The sequence below is a fragment of the Lolium rigidum genome, chromosome 7, assembly GCF_022539505.1.
Source record: "Lolium rigidum isolate FL_2022 chromosome 7, APGP_CSIRO_Lrig_0.1, whole genome shotgun sequence".
Taxonomy (NCBI): domain Eukaryota; kingdom Viridiplantae; phylum Streptophyta; class Magnoliopsida; order Poales; family Poaceae; genus Lolium; species Lolium rigidum.
The window spans coordinates 188,405,705-188,416,531 of NC_061514.1; positions in this window are offsets into that span (position 1 = coordinate 188,405,705).

A 10,827-nucleotide genomic window follows, 5' to 3' on the forward strand; every position below is an offset into this window, starting at 1 on the left:
AACCCTTTTGATCTAGATCTTGGAGTCATTTGTTGATTTCCTCCTTGTTCTTCCCCTCTAATCTCATCCTAGCACTTGTTGCTTTGGTGGGATTTGAGTGTGAAGGATTTGAACACCTGTAGTGTTCTTGCTTTGCATCATTGCATAGTGTTGAGCTCTCCACTACGATTAGTTCGAGTGAGAGACCGTGAGCTTGTTACTCTTGGAGGGTGACCTCCTAGTTGGCTTGGTTGGTGTCTCGGTGACCTCTTCGTAGAAGATTGTGAAGAGGCCCGGGCTTCTCCTTCGTGGATCTTGTGAAGTGGTTGTGGATCTTGTGAAGTGGTTGTGGAGCTTGCCATCTCCGGAGTGCAGGAAAAGCTAACCATAAGGAAAGGGCCATTATCCTTCGTGGGTTTGGCTCGGAGAAGAAGGTGAGCCTTCGTGGAGTTAGGGAATCCTTCGTGGGACCTCCACCTCTCCAAACGTGACGTACCTTCTTGCAAAGGAAAGGAACACGGGAATACATCTTCGTCTCCGCGTGCCTCGGTTATTTCTATACCCGAGCTTACTTTCCTTGTGATAGCCATCGAGCTTGAAGTATCTATTATATCTTGCTATCACTTGTTGTTCATATATATATATTCTTGTGCCTATCTTGCTTAACTCTAGCTGTTGTTATTGCACTTAGTTGAGCCTAGCATATTTACGATTTGTGTTTGTAGAATAAACATAGTTTCATTCCATGTTCTTACAAGCCAAATCCGTAAGAGTTTTTAAAATGCCTATTCATCCCCCTCTAGGTGACATCTCGTCCTTTCAAAAATTATAGATACGTTTACAACGTATCAGAGTAGCAAGATCTACTTATGATGTTCATACTTAATGCGAGTAAAAAATAGCATTTATTCAAAATTTAAATTAATCCCGAAGGTAGGCTAAGTCGAAGAGTGCCGACAACCACCACATCAATTTGGTAACCATTGCCAACACGCATCGTCACCTTGTTCTTCGCCAAGCGCTGTTTAGTCCATAACAGAACCGGTATCAAATACCTAGGTGTTACTCCTGGAACTTGTGAGGTAAAAATCAATAACATGTATATCAAATATACCTTTGTCTTTTCCGGCGATCTTGGTTGCCTTCTTATCCTGCATGTACTTGGGGCAGTTTCGCTTCCACTTACCATTCCCCTTGTAGTAGAAGCACTCGGCGCGAGGCTTAGGTGCAGGCTTGGATTCCTTAGGAGTAGTAGCAAAAGTTTCACCATTCCTCTTACGCCTCCCGTCCTTGCCCTTTCCCTTCTTGCCATACTTCTTGTGGCTAACGGTCTTGTTGACCATTAACAAAGTGTGTTCCTTCTTGATTTCCACCTCAATATGTAGGATAACGTTGCATAGAAAACAAAAATTTTCCTACCGCGAACACGCAATCCAAGCCAAGATGCAATCTAGAAGACGGTAGCAACGAGGGGGTATCGAGTCTCACCCTTGAAGAGATTCCAAAGCCTACAAGATGAGGCTCTTGTTGCTGCGGTAGACGTTCACTTGCCGCTTGCAAAAGCGCGTAGAAGATCTTGATCACGATCGCTTCCGGCGCCACGAACGGTCAGCACCTCCGTACTCGGTCACACGTTCGGTTGTTGATGAAGACGACGTCCACCTCCCCGTTCCAGCGGGCAGCGGAAGTAGTAGCTCCTCCTTGAATCCGGCAGCACGACGGCGTGGTGGCGGTGGCGATGGAGAACTCCGGCGGAGCTTCGCTAAGTGTGCGGGAGAGGTGGAGGAGAGAGGGGGCGGCTAGGGTTTGGGAGAGGGGGTGGTCGGCCTCAAGGGGTGCGGCCAAGCTATGGCTCTGTGGTGGCCGGCCCCCTCCCCTATGCCCCTCATTATATAGGTGGAAGCCCCAAGAGTTGTAGTCCAAGTCTTCGAATAAGACCCCAACACCAAAACTTCCCAAAGGTGGGAAACCTACTCAAGGAGGGAGTCCTACCCAAGGTGGGACTCCCACCTTTTCCTTAGGTGGGGTGGCCGGCCACCATGGGTGGAATCCACCTGGGATTCTTTCCCCTTAGGGCTGGCCGGCCATGCTAGTGGAGTCCCTCCAGGACTCCACCTTCCATAGTGCTATTCTTCCGAACTTTTCTAGAACCTTCTAGAACCTGCCATAAATGCACCGGATCATTTCCAAACTTGGAATATGACTTCCTATATATGAATCTTATTCTACGGACCATTCCGGAACTCCTCGTGATGTCCGGGATCTCATCCGGGACTTCGAACAAAACTTCGAACTCCATTCCATATTCAAGTTCTACCATTTCAACATCAAACCTTAAGTGTGTCACCCTACGGTTCGCGAACTATGCGGACATGGTTGAGTACTCACTCCGACCAATAACCAATAGCGGGATCTGGAGATCCATAATGGCTCCCACATATTCAACGATGACTTCGGTGATCGAATGAACCATTCACATACGATACCAATTCCCTTTGTCACGCGATATTTTACTTGTCCGAGGTTTGATCATCGGTATCACTCTATACCTTGTTCAACCTCGTCTCCTGACAAGTACTCTTTACTCGTACCATGGTATGTGGTCTCTTATGAACTTATTCATATGCTTGCAAGACATTAGATGACATTCCACCGAGAGGGCCCGGAGTATATCTATCCGTCATCGGGATGGACAAATCCCACTCGTTGATCCATATGCCTCAACTCATACTTTCCGGATACTTAATCCCACCTTTATAACCACCCATTTACGCGCGTGGCGTTTGATGTAATCAAAGTATCTTTTCGGTATAAGTGATTTACATGATCTCATGGTCATAAGGACTAGGTAACTATGTATCGAAAGCTTATAGCAAATAACTCAATGACGTGATCTTATGCTATGCTTAATTGGGTGTGTCCATTACATCATTCATACAATGATATAACCTTGTTATTAATAACATCCAATGTTCATGATTATGAAACTAATCATCCATTAATCAACAAGCTAGTTTAAGAGGCATACTAGGGACTTCTTTGTTGTCTACATATCACACATGTACTAATGTTTCGGTTAATACAATTATAGCATGATATATAAACATTTATCATAAACATAAAGATATAAATAATAACCACTTTATTATTGCCTCTAGGGCATATCTCCTTCACAATAGTCTTGATAATGGAAAATAACTTAGAGAGGGACTTACTCATCCCTTGCATGTTGTAGTTCAACACAAATCCTTTGTAGCCAGGGGCAATGATTGCAGCATCAGATCGGTTTCTAGTTTGTTCGGAATCTTGCATTCCAAAGCATCCAGGAGCTAAACGTAGCCAGACATCTTGACCACGTGCTCGCTCACGCTGATGTGCTCTTCCATCCTTGTTCAGAAGAATAGTTCGGAATCCTCATACCTCTCAACCCTAGCTTGCGGTGCAAAGACAACCTTGAGATCGGTGATTATTTCAAAAGCACCCATGTTCTCAAAGCTCTTCTGCAACTCATCTTCCATGTCATAGAGCATGCCACTCTGGGCTAAATCGGAATCATCCGCCTTTGATTGGAACACATTCCTCTCATCTCCGGAGGCAGTGTAAGTGGATTTGTCACCTAGCGCAACCTCTGGTACGTACGTCATCTTGTGGGGAGTGAGGAGAATCCTCAGAGTGCGGTACTAGGACGTGAAGCTTGACCCATCTATTTTAAGTTTCTCTTTCTCAAGGAATTGGCCTAGGTTGAAGGTGGGGCGAGACATCTACAATGGCATTTGCAAAGGTACATCAAGACTATGTTCATAAAATTGAGTTCATGTTTAATTAAAATTAAAGAACTCTCACTCAAACAAACATCCCTCATCGCTGTTTAGTGATTACACGATCCTAATTCACTACACCACCCCCGATCGTCACGAGATGACATAGCTTCAAATGTGTAGCACCCTACCTTTTAATAAAGGCAAGATACCTGTGTATAGTGCTATTCCCGGGATCACTGATAGCACACACATTACAAAATATAGTAATCATTGCAATAGTATCAAATTACTACATCGTTGATCCAGATGGTACAATAAAACCTTACAAATTGCATAGTCACATGGACTAGCTCAGAATAAACACAGCGGAAAGTAAATCAGCAATGAGCCTTCATCATCTTCATGTGCCATAGGCAGTCATGTTGGAATGTAGACTCGAGATCCTACCACGTACTTCTCCTCAGAAAATCCTGCACGTTTGAATATGCAGCCCCACGAATGGAGGTCAGTACAATGATGTACTGGCAAATGACACTTATATGGTGGCAGTTTTGGGCATGACTATCTACATGATATTTGGCAAGTGGAGTTTAGGCAAATTTGCATAAAGCCAATTTTATCCTACATTTTATTTAAAACAAAACATTTTTTAAAATCTTTGAATGACATTATGAAATCACACCATGGTTAAATCCTCCATGGGTTTTAGAATAATCACATGGTTACATCTCCCATGAGTTTTCAAAGGTTGATACAAAATTTTAACTTATTCAGAAAAGGTGATGAGATTCCTCCGTACATTCCCTGCCTAGAAGCTCAAATTGTCCATAACCGAGGACACGGCTAAGATCTTAGGTTTAACTCTCGAGAGGTTGCGCTCTTTACCCACAATTCGCATCCAAGCCTTTTTGCCAAAATTCTTCATCTTCATTAAGGCCAGAACAAGGTCACCACGAAGCTTTTCTTTAGTAGCCCCTCCACCTACCGGATCCGCCCGTACCCTGAAACTCCACCCACTGGCGGTACCCTAGGCGAGGTTTCCCACTAAGTACTTAGCTAAGACAGAGCCCATAATGTATTGTGGTTGCACTGGAAGCTATCTAAAACAAGGACGACATAATAATCTCTCTAATCCTGGGTGGCAACCCCTATTCAACCGCACACTCTCAGGCACCCACCCGTCCACTGGTCCATCCCCAGGGACCGGAGCCCTGAGCAGCCGCCCACCACTCAAACAATTCACCCAGGTGATTCATTAAGGGTTGTTAATTTTCACTTTTCAAACCATCACAACCGAAACAATGAAAAAACATTTGGCATTTGATGTTGCAGAGAAAAAATAAAGTATCCTATTAATAGGTTCAGGGGTAGCTACACACTACTAGGGTTTTCTAAACATAGCATAACACTTTACTTTTGAAAACAAAATCCTACCATGCATACTAGTTTCAAAACACTAATGCATAATTAAAATAGTAGGATTTGAATGTCACTTGTCTTTTTGGTAGTCGAAGTGTGTTCACTTCTCTTAATCAAAATACGTGCCTCTCCGTACAACTATAACATAGAATATAGCACAACATAAACACACCATTCAACAACAACATCATAATCAAACAAGACAACAAAAATAAACGAACATTCAATATGAACAATCATAGACATGTATGCATGCAACAATTTAACTTCACAAGAGGGGTGGTGTGTAAGTGTTGCATTATGTGTTCTCTGATATGTGCAATGTTAATAAAATATTCTGGACATTTAATTTGATTTAGATAAACCATTAATCGGGTATCTAATTACATATATAACCTTAATAATTAGCCACCGCAAGCACTATGTGTTGTAAAATTATGAATTTGACTTCCCTGGATAGGTTACAGTAATACAAGAGTAGAGCAATTGGATTCATTCGAAAAAGTTTTATAGAATTTGAATTATCATCGAATTACCGATTTGAATAGATTTTAGTAAAGCAAGTTTGTGCACGTATCAAAGTTGTACAACTCCTATACCAAGTTGAAGTACATGTTCTGAGGATTCCAGAAAGTACAAAATCATCAAATTTGGACCAGTAGATTATTTTATACAAATTTTATAGTGCACAATAGTCAATTTCTCTATTTGAATTATAATGCGAAATCTAACACATTACCTACACCATATTACTGCATAAACGTGTAGTACATACTGTAAGCTTTCCAAAACTATAAATTTTGTAAAATTTGGCCCTACGGTTGATTTTATATTGAACTTACAAGTTGTGCAACAAATCTGGCATTTAAATTCAAATTTAAAACGAGTTTGATCGAGTTTGACTGAGACGCTGACTATACTGCTGACTGTACTGCTGACTGTACTGCTGACTGTATTTTGACTTTGACCAGACCTAGTTGACTATGCTGATGTCATGATGATGTCATAAATGTTGACAGAAAAATTTACTCAGATGGAAAAACTTTCTACATCAAAGTTGTATAGAATTAATAGATCTATCTAACGCACAATTTACTTTTCACAACGAAAATAATGAGTTTGACAAGATCTGGGTTATACCTTATAAGAACTGAATTTTGTAACATCATTTTCTCCTTGCTCGGTGAGCGAAACAAGGTGAGACTTGCGGCAATTGAAAGATCTTGACCAGACGAACAACTTCCGTGTTGAAGTCATGACGATTCGAGATCGTTTTGAAACTCGATTTGGCTCCGGTTGACTCGAAATAGATCTGTAGATGAACGGTAAATCGGTACTTCAAATCGAAAAACTTCCAACATGAAAGTTGTAGAGGATGATCAGATCTACATACTCACCAAAGGAATTTGGATTTCGTGGAACGAGCACGAACTAATTGAAGATTCCTTTTGTCAGACCTAACGCCTTGCGGTGCGAAATTATCTGTGTATGGTGGACGAAAAGAGATGAGATTAGTCGGGATTGAAAGATCTCGACGAGATCTACAACTTTCGTGTAGAGAACCGAAGCGATTTGAGATGGTTTTTGGGGTCAAATCAACGAGTTAAGATTTGGTTGATATAGGATTTGGAGAGGAGGAAAGGGAAAACTAAACTGCGGTCTGGTGGAAAGTTTATATGGACCATAGGTCGGTGGAAAAGGTGGGCATCAAAGTTAGAAACGCGTAGAAATAAACGGATCTGAATTCGGAGTTGTGTAGCTCAAGAAAACTGCGTTTAAGTGGAGATAAGTTTCACAGATTACGGGATACTGGAGGTTCGGTCGACTGATCGATCGAGTCGACCGGTGGGTGGCTGCCTCGGTAGGCCGGCTGGGCTTGGCCTGGCCGCTGGTCCGGTTGGCCACGGTGGCCGGCCCGTTTTCTTTTTTTCTTTTTATCTATTACTTATTTCTTTGATAAAATGAGTTTCATAATTCCGATTTGAGTGAAACGAATTTCTGTAAGTTTGTAAAATTATTTTGCTCATTATAGGATAAGACAAATACTTAAATTTTATAAATTATTATCTTATATTATTTTATTACAATTATGCCACTATGGCTATATGTAAATAGTTTTAAAATACGCATACCAAACAAGTTTATAAAAATTTGTAAAAATCAAAATAGTGTTTTAGGACAACAAGGAACCTGTTTAAAACCATTTGTGAAAATAAAATATTAATTATATGCACTTAGCCTAATTGGCTACTTTGGCAATATTTTACAAATATAGTTTTCTATAGTTTTATTTTCTTAAATAGAAATCCATTAAAGATTTGAAAATCTTGAAAGTCAAGATATGATTGATTTTGAAAATACATTAAACTCAAAAGTCTTTAAGAATACTATTTTGGAATTAACATGTAAATAACTTTTAAAAAGTTTTAATTCTTTGTAAATTTTCAATCAATTTCAAACAATCAAGCATCAAATGTATTTTTATTTTACATTCCAGAATTTAGAAAATTTCGGGATGTGACAGACTACCACCCTTAAAAGAAATCTCGTCCTCGAGATTTGAGAAAGGCTAGAGACAAATGGTTTTGAGCTCAGGTCTTCTAATAGGTTCATACTCACTATTGCTTCTTTTTCGAACATCTCCGAGGAGATTTCGGAAGTTAACTTTGGGCTTTGAAAACTTTGACACTAAATCATATGCGGTCATACCATCAACTATATCCATTCATATGAGGGTACTCATCCCATGGATATTATCCTAAGTATACTTATGGGGAACTCCTTGTGATACCTTCTCCAATACCATCTCATGCGGCATCTCGTGTAAATCCATAATCGAAGGGTACGGCTTCTACCACCCTTAAAAGAAACTTTTGTAGGTAGTATTAGGTCTTGGGTTTAGGCTAAGCTCTTCTTGGATATGACTTGGCATTGGGTCGTCCATTGAAAAACATCTATGGCTGATGGCTTATGAGTTAAAATTCAATAGGCGAATGTTTATTCACATATAGTGAACAACATATATCTCGAAGGTGAATGGAATAGGTTTGCTTCATAAACGGGCTTTCAAAATCAAATGGTTGGTTGATGAACTATTTTTGATACTAACAGTCACTCTTTGGGTCAAACGAAAGACCAACATGAGATTACTTCAAGGCATCCTTCCTATTCTTACTTGTTGGTGTCATCGGCGGTCTTCCGCTATTCTTCATCTAGTGGTTGGGTCTTCAAACTAACCGTAGTCCTACGATTGGCAGCACTTGCCTACTATAAGGGTATAATATTTCTCCACCCTAAGGTTCAGGCTTATCGGCGTCATCTCTTTCGTAGGTATGTCTCTCTAGATTAACAAAGTCAATATTACGAAAGCGAATAATAAGAGTAGTGGGAAGGGTGATCAATCCATCCTGTACCCAGATCATTACTCCGTATATGATTTATTGAATCTCATATTCTAACACTTGGTCAACCTCACAAGTTTGATAAAAATTTCCATGAAATGATTGAATCAGTGTTTCAATCCCCATTACTGAATTGTTTTGAAAACACCTCTATCGATCCTTAACTACGGTTTTTGGTATCTCACAAACTATACTTCTTCATCTTGTTAGGAAACATCTGGGTTGGTTTCACTAATGTTGCCTTCATAGCGAGTTGCCGAGAAAACATTTTCGGGGTTGGGTATAGATGAGAATGGATAGAAAGATTCTAAAGAAGATTCCTACCCAAACACAACAGATCAAGGCAAAACATCTTACAAACAACATCTAACAAGCATCAATCAATATGTTTCAAACACAAACAAACTAGCATGGGCATACCTCAATTTGGTAAGATCAATACTTTCTAATGCTAGCGTTGTTTCAATAAAAAAATCTAATGATGGTCTGGTCTATTTCTGCTTTGGATGTTTCAAGTATCTATTCTACCCCTTCGGTGTATCTTCATGTGTTGTGAAGTCTTTCTTCAAGTTCTTCATCGGTCTCCCATGCAACACTTCTAGCAAAGTCGAAGAATGTCACATGAAGCGGCAGTCCTTCACTCCAGACACAAGGTTATCATCGGTTCTTGTTTGTTTTCATGAAGTGGGTCATCTAAGGTGAGGGGAAAACAATTTTGAAGATGGAAGAGATGAGAGTACCAGAAGTTCACAAAACAAACAACTTTTTGATTAAAATAGGATTAGAGAAAATTTTCATTCTAGGGTCTTCCTATTTCTAGTCCAAACCTAGGGTCTCGATCCTACATGCAACACTATGCTCTGATACCATTCTGTAGCACCCTACCTTTTAATAAAGGCAAGATACCTGTGTATAGTGCTATTCCCGGGATCACTGATAGCACACACATTACAAAATATAGTAATCATTGCAATAGTATCAAATTACTACATCGTTGATCCGGATGGTACAATAAAACCTTACAAATTGCATAGTCACATGGACTAGCTCGGAATAAACACAGTGGAAAGTAAATCAGCAATGAGCCTTCATCATCTTCATGTGCCACAGTGATCATGTTGGAATGTAGACTCGAGATCCTACCACGTACTTCTCCTCGGAAAATCCCGCACGTTTGAATATGCAGCCCCACGAATGGAGGTCGCATACAATGATGTACTGGCAAATGACACTTTTATGGTGGCAGTTTTGGGCATGACTATCTACATGATATTTGGCAAGTGGAGTTTAGGCAAATTTGCATAAAGCCAATTTTATCCTACATTTAATTTAAAACCAAAACATTTTTTAAAATCTTTGAATGACATTATGAAATCACACCATGGTTAAATCCTCCATGGGTTTTAGAATAATCACATGGTTACATCTCCCATGAGTTTTCAAAGGTTGATACAAAATTTTAACTTATTCAGAAAAGGTGATGAGATTCCTCCGTACATTCCCTGCCTAGAAGCTCAAATTGTCCATAACCGGGGACACGGCTAAGATCTTAGGTTTAACTCTCGAGAGGTTGCGCTCTTTACCCACAATTCGCAACCAAGCCTTTTTGCCAAAATTCTTCATCTTCATTAAGGCCGAGAACAAGGTCACCACGAAGCTTTTCTTTAGTAGCCCCTCCACCTACCGGATCCGCCCGTACCCGAAACTCCACCCACCGGCGGTACCCTAGGCGAGGTTTCCCACTAAGTACTTAGCTAAGACGAGCCCATAATGTATTGTGGTTGTGACCGGAAGCTATCTAAAACAAGGACGACATAATAATCTCTCTAATCCCGGGTGGCAACCCCTATTCAACCGCGCACTCTCGGGCACCCACCCGTCCCACCGGTCCATCCCCGTGGATCGGAGCCCTGAGCAGCCGCCCACCACTCAAACAATCCACCCAGGTGATTCATTAAGGGTTGTTAATTTTCACTTTTCAAACCATCACAACCGAAACAATGAAACAGCATTTGGCATTTGATGTTGCAGAGAAAAAATAAAGTATCCTATTAATAGGTTCAGGGGTAGCTACACACTACTAGGGTTTGCTAAACATAGCATAACACTTTACTTTTGAAAACAAAATCCTACCATGCATACTAGTTTCAAAACACTAATGCATAATTAAACATGATAGGATTTGAATGTCACTTGCCTTTTTGGTAGTCGAAGTGTGTTCACTTCTCTTAATCAAAATACGTGCCTCTCACGTACAACTATAACAT